Genomic DNA, 12,687 nt, shown 5'->3' on the forward strand with positions numbered 1-12,687 from the left:
GTATTTGAGGAGTATTTGAGGATTTGAGGAGTAGTCACTTAGCTCGGAGGAATGCGACTTTTCTCCTAGTTGCATTTCCCCTTCCCTCGTAGCCTAACAACTTGGATTGTTGCGGCCTCACCCGGAGTCGGGTCCAGAGCTTCAGGAGCGGGCGCAGCACGGACTTTGGATCACGGAGCTGGGCGATCCCTTGCCGGGGGTCGCCAGAAGTGCTCCGATCGCTGGCCCGTGGACTATGACATCCTGAAGCCGTGGTCTGCGGAGCTTCTAGCCGTGGGCGCAGTGTGGACTTTACGAGCTCCGACCGCCGGCCTGCGGCCTATAACATCGTGAAGCCCCGGTCTCCAGTAGGAAGCGGCTGATTCGGGACCTCCAAGACACGGAGTGTCCGTCCGTCCCGACGTCGGAGTTTGGAGCATCCCGGCGAGAGGGCCTGTACATCGGGCCTTCAGTAGCGGCGACTGAGGAGGGTTCATGGCCCCGACCACGCATGAACAAAGGAGGAAGACTGACAAAGTTATTGCCTTCCACCACAGTGAAGAATGTTGATTCCACTGTGGTGGATGTTCATGTTGTATTCTATTGTGTATTGTGCTCCTTTGTTTGTATGTCTGCAGGTAAATCAAATACCACTGTACCTCAACTGGTGCATGTGGCAATTAATGTGAACTTGAACTTGAATTTGACTGGGCCTGTACTCGCTGGAGCTTAGAAGGATGAGGGGGATCGCATTGAAACTTACCAAATAATGAAAGGCTGAGATAGAGTGGATGTGAAGAGGATGTTTCCAGTAACGGGAGAGTTTAGAACTAGAGGGCACAGCCTCAGAATAAAAGGATGTATCTTTATGTCACAAGATTTTATCGCCACAAACCCTAAAGTAAACTTAAAAACAAAATTACATTATAGAAAATGCTTCTTTGAGAGTATGAAATTAATCTTGAACCATACCAGTGTGAGTCTAGGACCAGAGAGCACAACCTCAGAGTAAAAGGATGTACCGTTAGAATTGAGATGAGGAGGAATTTCTTTAGCCAGAGGGTGGTGAATCTGTGGAACTCATTGCCATAGACGGTGGTGGAGGCCAAGACATAGGGTATTTTTAAAGTGGTGATTGAAAGGTCGTTGATTAGTACGGGTGTCAAAGGTTACACGAAGGGGGTGAGAGGGAAAAATAGATCAGCCATGATTGAATGGCGGAGTAGACTTGATGGGCCAAATGGACTAATTCCTCTGCTGTGCCTTATGAACTTATGGTCAGGTCCACATTCATTGACGTTACGCATTAGACAATAGACAATAGATGCGGGAGTAGGCCATTTGGCCCTTCGAGCCAGCACCGCCATTCAATGTGATCATGGCTGATCATCCCCAATCAGTACCCCGTTCCTGCCTTCTCCCCATATCTCCTGACCATATCTCTGTAACTTAGTTGTTGAAACCCAGGCAACATTCTAGTAAATCTCCTCTGTACTCTCTCTATTTTGTTGACATCCTTCCTATAATTGGGCGACCAAAATTGTACATCATACTCCAGTTAAAATTTATAAATACGCAGATGACACAACCATCATAGGTCTCATCTCGAACAATAATGAAACAGAATACCGCACTCAAACACACAAAGCAGTCACTTGGTGCACAGATAATAACCTCTCACTCAACACATCAAAAACACACGAACTCATCATTGATTTCAGACGTAAGGCACAACCCAAGACCCCCCTACTCATCTCAGGCGAACCCATATCCACCACTGACTCATACAAATTTCTAGGCACTCACATAAGCAATAACCTCAAATGGAAATTCAATTCAAATCACATCTACAAAAAAGCCAACCAGAGACTCTTCTTCCTCCGCCAGCTCAAGAAGTTTAGAGTAAGGAAACACCTCCTAATCAAATTCTACACAGCCATCATCCAAAGCATGCTCACTTCATCAATTACAGTCTGGTTCAGCAGTTTAGACACTCACTCCCGTAATAAATTACAACGCATAGTTAACAAAGCATCCAAAATCATCAGCACTCCCCTTCCATCAGTAGAATCACTCCATCACAAACGGTCTGTGTCAAGGGTGAAGAAAATCATCTCTGATCCCTCCCACCCAGCTCACCACATCTTCCACCTGCTGCCATCAGGAAGGCGCTACAGCTCACTGTCCGCCAAGTGAGGATTGTCCGATTTAAAAACAGTTTTTACCCACACGCAATCCGAATTCTGAACACACTATGATAACAGCACATATCCTCCCCATGCATGTACTGTATATTGTATGATGTTGTGTTTTATGTTATGTTTGACGGGAATCAGCCTACCTTGTAACATCCTGTACTGAACCTGAATTCCACCAGCTTGACTGTGTGGTCATTAAATAATCTAATCTAATCTAATCTAATCTAACCAATGCCTTGTACAATTTTAACATTACATCCCAGCTTCTATACTCAATGCTCTGATTTATAAAGGCTAGCATACCAAAAGCTTTCTTTACCACCCTATCTATATGAGATTCCACCTTCAAGGAACTATGCACGGTTATTCCCAGATCCCTCTGTTCAACTGTATTCTTCAATTCACTACCATTTACCATGTACGTCCTATTTTGATTTGTCCTGCCAAGGTGTAGCACCTCACATTTATCAGCATTAAACCCCATCTGCCATCTTTCAGCCCATTCTTCCAAATGGCCTAAATCACTCTGTAGACTTTGGAAATCTACTTCATTATCCACAACACCACCTATCTTGGTATCATCTGCATACTTACTAATCCAATTTACCACACCTTCATCCAGATCATTGATGTACATGACAAACAACAAAGGACCTAACACAGATCCCTGAGGCACCCCACTAGTCACCTGCCTCCAACCCGACAAACAGCCATCCACCATTACCCTCTGGCTTCTCCCATTCAGCCACTGTTGAATCCATCTTGCTGCTCCTGCATTTATACCCAACAGTTGAACCTTCTTAACCAACTTCCATGAGGAACCTTGTCAAAGGCCTTACTAAAGTCCATATAGACAACATCCACTGCTTTACCCTCGTCAATTTCCCTAGTAACCTCTTCAAAAAATTCAAGAAGATTAGTCAAACATGACCTTCCAGGCACAAATCCATGTTGACTGTTCCTAATCAGACCCTGTTTATCCAGATGCTTATATATATTATCTCTAAGTATCTTTTCCATTAATTTGCCCACCACTGAAGTCAAACTAACAGGTCTATAATTGCTAGGTTTACTCTTAGAACCCTTTTTAAACAATGGAACAACATGCGCAGTACGCCAATCCTCGGGGACTATTCCCGTTTCTAATGACAATTGAAATATTTCTGTCATAGCTCCGGCTATTTCTACACTAACTTCCCTCAATGTCCTAGGGAATATCCTGTCAGGACCTGGAGACTTATCCACTTTTATATTTTTCAAAAGTGTCAGTACTTCTTTTACTTTGAAACTCATAGTATCCATAGCTACTCTATTAGTTTCCCTTACCTCACATAATTCAATATCCTTCTCCTTGGTGAATACCGAAGAAAAGAAATTGTTCAATATCTCCCCCATCTCTTTTGGCTCTGCAGATAGCTGTCCACTCTGTCTCTCCAATGGACCAATTTTTTCCCTCGTTATCCTTTTGCTATTAATATAGCTGTAGAAACCCTTTGGATTTACTTTCACCTTACTTGCCAAAGCAACCTCATATCTTCTTTTAGCTTTTCTAATTTCTTTCTTAAGATTCTTTTACATTCCTTATACTCCTCAAGCACCTCATTTACTTCATGCTGCCTATAATTATTGTAGATCTCCCTCTTTTTCCAAACAAGATGTCCAATTTCCCTTGAAAACCAGGGCTTTTCCCAATTTTTACTGTTTCCTTTCAACCGAACAGGAACATAAAGATACTGTACTCTTAAAATGTCCCCTTTAAATGTCCTCCATTTCTCTTCTACATCCTTCCCATAAAACAAAATGTCCCAGTTCACTACTTTTAAATCATTTCGCATCTCATCAAAGTTAGCCTTTCTCCAATCAAAAATCTCAACCCTAGGTCCAGTTCTGACCCTCTCCATAATTATATTGAAACTAATGGTATTGTGATCACTGGACCCGAAGTGCTCCCCAACGCATACTTCCGCCACCTGTCCCGTCTCATGTCCTAACAGATCAAAGCTATTAAATGTAAACCTTTATGTTTGGCCGAGAATCTGTTGGGAAACAACACTCCACGTTTGTAAGCATGAGGTTTGGTCTGTACCAGGGAATGTATGATCCCAGAGACTGCAGCAAAGCAGTATTGTTGACACAAGCAACTGCAGGTACTAGTTTACAAAAAAAACACAAAGTGCTGGAGTAACCCTGTGCTTCACCTCAACGATGATTTTCAATGATTGATCTCTGGTTGCACTGAACACACTGGATTGTTTTCTGCACTAGTATTGTGCTTATTAGTTTATTGAATACTTGTTTATTATGTATTACATGTGTGTATTGTGTTAATGGGTCTATTAAGTTGCAGCAACTAAGAACTTCATTAGAGTCATAGAGTGATATGGTGTGGAAACAGGTCCTTCGGCTCAACTTGCCCACACCGGCTAACATGTCCAAGCTACACTAGTCCCACCTGCCCGCGTTTGGTCCATATCCTTCCAAACATGTTCTATCCATGTACTTGTGTAACTGTTTCTGAAATCCAATCAAAGCCCCAATTCATTGTTCATTTGTCAGTACATATGACAATGAAACACTTTTGATTCTTGGAGGTACAATCAGCCAGATGATTAGGTTAACAATTGAGGAGTATTTGAGGAGTATTTGAGGATTTGAGGAGTAGTCACTTAGCTCGGAGGAATGCGACTTTTCTCCTAGTTGCATTTCCCCTTCCCTCGTAGCCTAACAACTTGGATTGTTGCGGGCTCACCCGGAGTCGGGTCCAGAGCTTCAGGAGCGGGCGCAGCACGGACTTTGGATCACGGAGCTGGGCGATCCCTTGCCGGGGGTCGCCAGAAATGCTCCGATCGCTGGCCCGTGGACTATGACATCCTGAAGCCGTGGTCTGCGGAGCTACTAGCCACGGGCGCGGTGTGGACTTTACGAGCTCCGACCATCGGCCTGCGGCCTATAACATCGTGAAGCCCCGGTCTCCAGTAGGAAGCGGCTGATTCGGGACCTCCAAGCCACGGAGTGTCCGTCCGTCCCGACGTCGGAGTTTGGAGCATCCCGGCGAGAGGGCCTGTACATCGGGCCTTCAGTAGCGGCGACTGAGGAGGGTTCATGGCCCCGACCACGGGTGAACAAAGGAGGAAGATTGACAAAGTTATTGCCTTCCACCAGAGTGAAGAATGTTGATTCCACTGTGGTGGATGTTCATGTTGTATTCTATTGTGTATTGTGCTCCTTTGTTTGTATGTCTGCAGGTAAATCAAATTCCACTGTACCTCAACTGGTGCATGTGGTAATTAATGTGAACTTGAACTTGAATTTGACTGGGCCTGTACTCGCTGGAGCTTAGAAGGATGAGGGGGTTCGCATTGAAACTTACCAAATAATGAAAGGCTGAGATAGAGTGGATGTGAAGAGGATGTTTCCAGTAATGGGAGAGTTTAGAACTAGAGGGCACAGCCTCAGAATAAAAGGATGTATCTTTATGTCACAAGATTTTATCACCATAAACCCTAAAGTAAACTTAAAAATAAAATTACATTATAGAAACTGTTTCTTTGAGAGTATAAATTTAATCTTGAACCATACCAGTGTGAGTCTAGGACCAGAGAGCACAGCCTCAGAGTAAAAGGATGTACCGTTAGAATTGAGATGAGGAGGAATTTCTTTAGCCAGAGGGTGGTGAATCTGTGGAACTCATTGCCATAGGTGGAGGCCAAGACATAGGGTATTTTTAAAGTGGTGATTGAAAGGTTGTTGATTAGTACGGGTGTCAAAGGTTACACGAAGGGGGTGAGAGGGAAAAATAGATCAGCCATGATTGAATGGCGGAGTAGACTTGATGGGCCAAATGGACTCATTCCTCTGCTGTGCCTTATGAACTTATGGTCAGGTCCACATTCATTGACGTTACGCATTAGACAATAGACAATAGATGCGGGAGTAGGCCATTTGGCCCTTCGAGCCAGCACCGCCATTCAATGTGATCATGGCTGATCATCCCCAATCAGTACCCCGTTCCTGCCTTCTCCCCACATCTCCTGACCATATCTCTGTAACTTAGTTGTTGAAACCCAGGCAACATTCTAGTAAATCTCCTCTGTACTCTCTCTATTTTGTTGACATCCTTCCTATAATTGGGCGACCAAAATTGTACACCATACTCCAGATTTGGTCTCACCAATGCCTTGTACAATTTTAACATTACATCCCAGCTTCTATACTCAATGCTCTGATTTATAAAGGCTAGCATACCAAAAGCTTTCTTTACCACCCTATCTATATGAGATTCCACCTTCAAGGAACTATGCACGGTTATTCCCAGATCCCTCTGTTCAACTGTATTCTTCAATTCCCTACCATTTACCATGTACGTCCTATTTTGATTTGTCCTGCCAAGGTGTAGCACCTCACATTTATCAGCATTAAACCCCATCTGCCATCTTTCAGCCCATTCTTCCAAATGGCCTAAATCACTCTGTAGACTTTGGAAATCTACTTCATTATCCACAACACCACCTATCTTGGTATCATCTGCATACTTACTAATCCAATTTACCACACCTTCATCCAGATCATTGATGTACATGACAAACAACAAAGGACCCAACACAGATCCCTGAGGCACCCCACTAGTCACCTGCCTCCAACCCGACAAACAGCCATCCACCATTACCCTCTGGCTTCTCCCATTCAGCCACTGTTGAATCCATCTTGCTACTCCTGCATTTATACCCAACAGTTGAACCTTCTTAACCAACTTCCATGAGGAACCTTGTCAAAGGCCTTACTAAAGTCCATATAGACAACATCCACTGCTTTACCCTCGTCAATTTCCCTGGTAACCTCTTCAAAAAATTCAAGAAGATTAGTCAAACATGACCTTCCAGGCACAAATCCATGTTGACTGTTCCTAATCAGACCCTGTTTATCCAGATGCTTATATATATTATCTCTAAGTATCTTTTCCATTAATTTGCCCACCACTGAAGTCAAACTAACAGGTCTATAATTGCTAGGTTTACTCGTAGAACCCTTTTTAAACAATGGAACAACATGCGCAGTACGCCAATCCTCGGGGACTATTCCCGTTTCTAATGACAATTGAAATATTTCTGTCATAGCTCCGGCTATTTCTACACTAACTTCCCTCAATGTCCTAGGGTATATCCTGTCAGGACCTGGAGACTTATCCACTTTTATATTTTTCAAAAGTGTCAGTACTTCTTTTACTTTGAAACTCATAGTATCCATAGCTACTCTTCTAGTTTCCCTTACCTCACATAATTCAATATCCTTCTCCTTGGTGAATACCGAAGAAAAGAAATTGTTCAATATCTCCCCCATCTCTTTTGGCTCTGCAGATAGCTGTCCACTCTGTCTCTCCAATGGACCAATTTTTTCCCTCGTTATCCTTTTGCTATTAATATAGCTGTAGAAACCCTTTGGATTTACTTTCACCTTACTTGCCAAAGCAACCTCATATCTTCTTTTAGCTTTTCTAATTTCTTTCTTAAGATTCTTTTTACATTCCTTATACTCCTCAAGCACCTCATTTACTTCATGCTGCCTATAATTATTGTAGATCTCCCTCTTTTTCCGAACAAGATGTCCAATTTCCCTTGAAATCCAGGGCTTTTTCCAATTTTTACTGTTTCCTTTCAACCGAACAGGAACATAAAGATTCTGTACTCTTAAAATGTCCCCTTTAAATTTCCTCCATTTCTCTTCTACATCCTTCCCATAAAACAAAATGTCCCAGTTCACTACTTTTAAATCATTTCGCATCTCATCAAAGTTAGCCTTTCTCCAATCAAAAATCTCAACCCTAGGTCCAGTTCTGACCCTCTCCATAATTATATTGAAACTAATGGTATTGTGATCACTGGACCCGAAGTGCTCCCCAACGCATACTTCCGCCACCTGCCCCGTCTCATGTCCTAACAGATCAAAGCTATTAAATGTAAACCTTTATGTTTGGCTGAGAATCTGTTGGGAAACAACACTCCACGTTTGTAAGCATGAGGTTTGGTCTGTACCAGGGAATGTATGATCCCAGAGACTGCAGCAAAGCAGTATTGTTGACACAAGCAACTGCAGGTACTGGTTTACAAAAAAAACACAAAGTGCTGGAGTAACCCTGTGCTTCACCTCAACGATGATTTTCAATGATTGATCTCTGGTTGCACTGAACACACTGGATTGTTTTCTGCACTAGTATTGTGCTTATTAGTTTATTGAATACTTGTTTATTATGTATTACATGTGTGTATTGTGTTAATGGGTCTATTAAGTTGCAGCAACTAAGAACTTCATTAGAGTCATAGAGTGATATGGTGTGGAAACAGGTCCTTCGGCTCAACTTGCCCACACCGGCTAACATGTCCAAGCTACACTAGTCCCACCTGCCCGCGTTCGGTCCATATCCTTCCAAACATGTTCTATCCATGTACTTGTGTAACTGTTTCTGAAATCCAATCAAAGCCCCAATTCATTGTTCATTTGTCAGTACATATGACAGTGAAACACTTTTGATTCTTGGAGGTACAATCAGTCAGATGATTAGGTTAACAATTGAGGAGTATTTGAGTATTTGAGGAGTATTTGAGGATTTGAGGAGTAGTCACTTAGCTCGGAGGAATGCGACTTTTCTCCTAGTTGCATTTCCCCTTTCCTCGTAGCCTAACAACTTGGATTGTTGCGGCCTCACCCGGAGGCGGGTCCAGAGCTTCAGGAGCGGGCGCAGCACGGACTTTGGATCACGGAGCTGGGCGATCCCTTGCCGGGGGTCGCCAGAAGAAGTGCTCCGATCGCTGGCCCGTGGACTATGACATCCTGAAGCCGTGGTCTGCGGAGCTTCTAGCCACGGGCGCGGTGTGGACTTTACGAGCTCCGACCGCCGGCCTGCGGCCTATAACATCGTGAAGCCCCAGTCTCCAGTAGGAAGCGGCTGATTCGGGACCTCCAAGCCACGGAGTGTCCGTCCGTCCCGACGTCGGAGTTTGGAGCATCCCGGCGAGAGGGCCTGTACATCGGGCCTTCAGTAGCGGCGACTGAGGAGGGTTCATGGCCCCGACCACGGGTGAACAAAGGAGGAAGACTGACAAAGTTATTGCCTTCCACCACAGTGAAGAATGTTGATTCCACTGTGGTGGATCTTCATGTTGTATTCTATTGTGTATTGTGCTCCTTTGTTTGTGTGTCTGCAGGTAAATCAAATACCACTGTACCTCAAATGGTGCATGTGGCAATTAATGTGAACTTGAACTTGAATTTGACTGGGCCTGTACTCGCTGGAGCTTAGAAGGATGAGGGGGATCGCATTGAAACTTACCAAATAATGAAAGGCTGAGATAGAGTGGATGTGAAGAGGATGTTTCCAGTAACAGGAGAGTTTAGAACTAGAGGGCACAACCTCAGAATAAAAGGATGTATCTTTATGTCACAAGATTTTATCGCCACAAACCCTAAAGTAAACTTAAAAATAAAATTACATTATAGAAAATGTTTCTTTGAGAGTATAAAATTAATCTTGAACCATACCAGTGTGAGTCTAGGACCAGAGAGCACAGCCTCAGAGTAAAAGGATGTACCGTTAGAATTGAGATGAGGAGGAATTTCTTTAGCCAGAGGGTGGTTAATCTGTGGAACTCATTGCCATAGGTGGAGGCCAAGACATAGGGTATTTTTAAAGTGGTATTTGAAAGGTTGTTGATTAGTACGGGTGTCAAAGGTTACACGAAGGGGGTGAGAGGGAAAAATAGATCAGCCATGATTGAATGGCGGAGTAGACTTGATGGGCCAAATGGACTAATTCCTCTGCTGTGCCTTATGAACTTATGGTCAGGTCCACATTCATTGACGTTACCATATAACCATATAACCATATAACAATTACAGCACGGAAACAGGCCATCTCGGCCCTACAAGTCCGCGCCGAACAATGTTTTTTCCCTTAGTCCCACCTGCCTGCACTCATACCATAACCCTCCATTCCCTTCTCATCCATATCCCTATCCAATTTATTCTTAAATGATACCAACGAACCTGCCACCACCACTTCCACTGGAAGCTCATTCCACACCGCTACCACTCTCTGAGTAAAGAAGTTCCCCCTCATGTTACCCCTAAACTTCTGTCCCTTAATTCTGAAGTCATGTCCTCTTGTTTGAATCTTCCCTATTCTCAAAGGGAAAAGCTTGATCACATCAACTCTGTCTATCCCTCTCATCATTTTAAAGACCTCTATCAAGTCCCCCCTTAACCTTCTGCGCTCCAGAGAATAAAGACCTAACTTATTCAACCTATCTCTGTAACTTAGTTGTTGAAACCCAGGCAACATTCTAGTAAATCTCCTCTGTACTCTCTCTATTTTGTTGACATCCTTCCTATAATTGGGCGACCAAAATTGTACACCATACTCCAGATTTGGTCTCACCAATGCCTTGTACAATTTTAACATTACATCCCAGCTTCTATACTCAATGCTCTGATTTATAAAGGCTAGCATACCAAAAGCTTTCTTTACCACCCTATCTATATGAGATTCCACATTCATTGACGTTACGCATTAGACAATAGACAATAGATGCGGGAGTAGGCCATTTGGCCCTTCGATTGCCATTAAATGTGATCATGGCTGATCATCCCCAATCAGTACCCCGTTCCTGCCTTCTCCCCATATCTCCTGACCCCGCTATTTTTAAGAGCCCTATCTAGCTCTCTCTTGAAAGCATCCAGAGAACCTGCCTCCACCGCCCTCTGAGGTAGAGAATTCCACAGACTCACCACTCTCTGTGAGAAAAAGTGTTTCCTCGTCTCCGTTCTAAATGGCTTACTCCTTATTCTTAAACTGTGGCCCCTGGTTCTGTACTCCCCCAACATTAGGACCATGTTTCCTGCCTCTAGCGTGTCCAAGCCCTTAACAATCTTATATGTTTCAATGAGATTACCTCTCATCCTTTTAAACTCCAGAGTATACAAGCCTAGCTGTCCCATTCTCTCAGCATATGACAGTCCTGCCATCCCGGGAATTAACCTTGTAAACCTACGCTGCACTCCCGCAATAGCTAGAATGTCCTTTCTCAAATTAGGGGACCAAAACTGCACACAATACTCCAGGTGTGGTCTCACTAGGGCTCTGTACAACTGCAGAAGGACCTCTTTGCTCCTATATTCGATTCCTCTTGTTATATTGGCTTTCTTCACTGCCTGCTGTACCTGTGAGCGCCAAACCAGCAGTGTTTATCTCCAATCAAAGCCCCAATTCATGCTGGGATTTTGTCAGCAAACATAAATTAAAGATAACCATTGAAGATGGAAGTAATATAAATCTTTTCTCGCAGAAACTGGTTCTTGGAGTGGTGTTGAGAAGCAAACAAATGTGAGAGCGTTGTAGACCCAACCTCTACCCTGCAGTTGTTTGAGTGAAGCTCCTAACTCCATTAACATGGAGAGTACATTTAGGATTTCAATTATCAACATTTTGCAAACTTTTACCAAATATAAGGCTGGCACAGTGGCCAGAGACTCGAGTTCGATCCTGACTACGGGTGCTGTCTGTACGGAGTTTTACGTTCTCCCTGTGACCGCATGGGCTTCTTCCAGGTGCTCTGGTTTCCTCTCGCAGTGCAAAGACGTGCAGGTTTGCAGGTTAATTGGCTTCTGTAAATTGTCCCTAGTGTGTAGGAGAGTGTTAGTGTATGGGGTGATCGCTGATCAGTATGAACACAGTGGGCCAAAGGGCCTGTTTCCACACTGTATTTCTAAAGTCTAATATACCGCAAAGTCTTCGGCCCAACAGCTTCACACCATAAAACAACAGTCCAACCAGTGTTTCCACTTTGAAGGAAATTACCCGAAATTCGGCAATTTCTGGTTGTCTTCAGGTAATTTTAGGGAAATTGAATAATTTCAGGAAATTTCAGGAAATTTCCGCATCCGGCCCATGAAGGGGTGTAAAAGTAATACACACAGCACTGACGGTTTGGCGCGCAAAGGTTTAAACAGAGCGCTGTCAATTTAACGCATGGGAATTTAAACAAAGAGCTGTTGACTGCAGCGCTATGGGTTCTAAATATAGTGCTACCGGCTGCAGCGCTATGGCCACTGCGCTATGGGTCACAGACTGTTCGCAAAAATTCTCGTATGACAATGAATCTTTGGAATTCTCTTTCTCAGTGGTAGTTGAGCCTTTGATTATTTTTCAGGCAGTGGTAGAATTCTGGATAAGCCTAGTGGTGAAAATTTACCAGTGGGATTGCAGTTACATTGGTTTTTATTTTAATTGCAATTACATTGGCCTTGATTTTACAGAATGGTAGGTGGGCTCAAGGGGTTGAGAGGGAGAGAGGGAGGGGTGGAGAGAGGGAGAGGAGAGAGGGGAGAGAGAGAGGCAGAGAGGGAGAAGGAGGGAGGGAGGGAGATGGAGGGAGGGAGAGAGAGAGAGGGAGGGGGAGCGAGGGAAGGAGGGAATACGAGAGGGAGGGAGGGTGGGAGGGAGAGAAAAAAGGAAGGGGAG

Source organism: Amblyraja radiata, chromosome 14 (genome assembly GCF_010909765.2).
Source record: "Amblyraja radiata isolate CabotCenter1 chromosome 14, sAmbRad1.1.pri, whole genome shotgun sequence".
NCBI classification, from domain to species: domain Eukaryota; kingdom Metazoa; phylum Chordata; class Chondrichthyes; order Rajiformes; family Rajidae; genus Amblyraja; species Amblyraja radiata.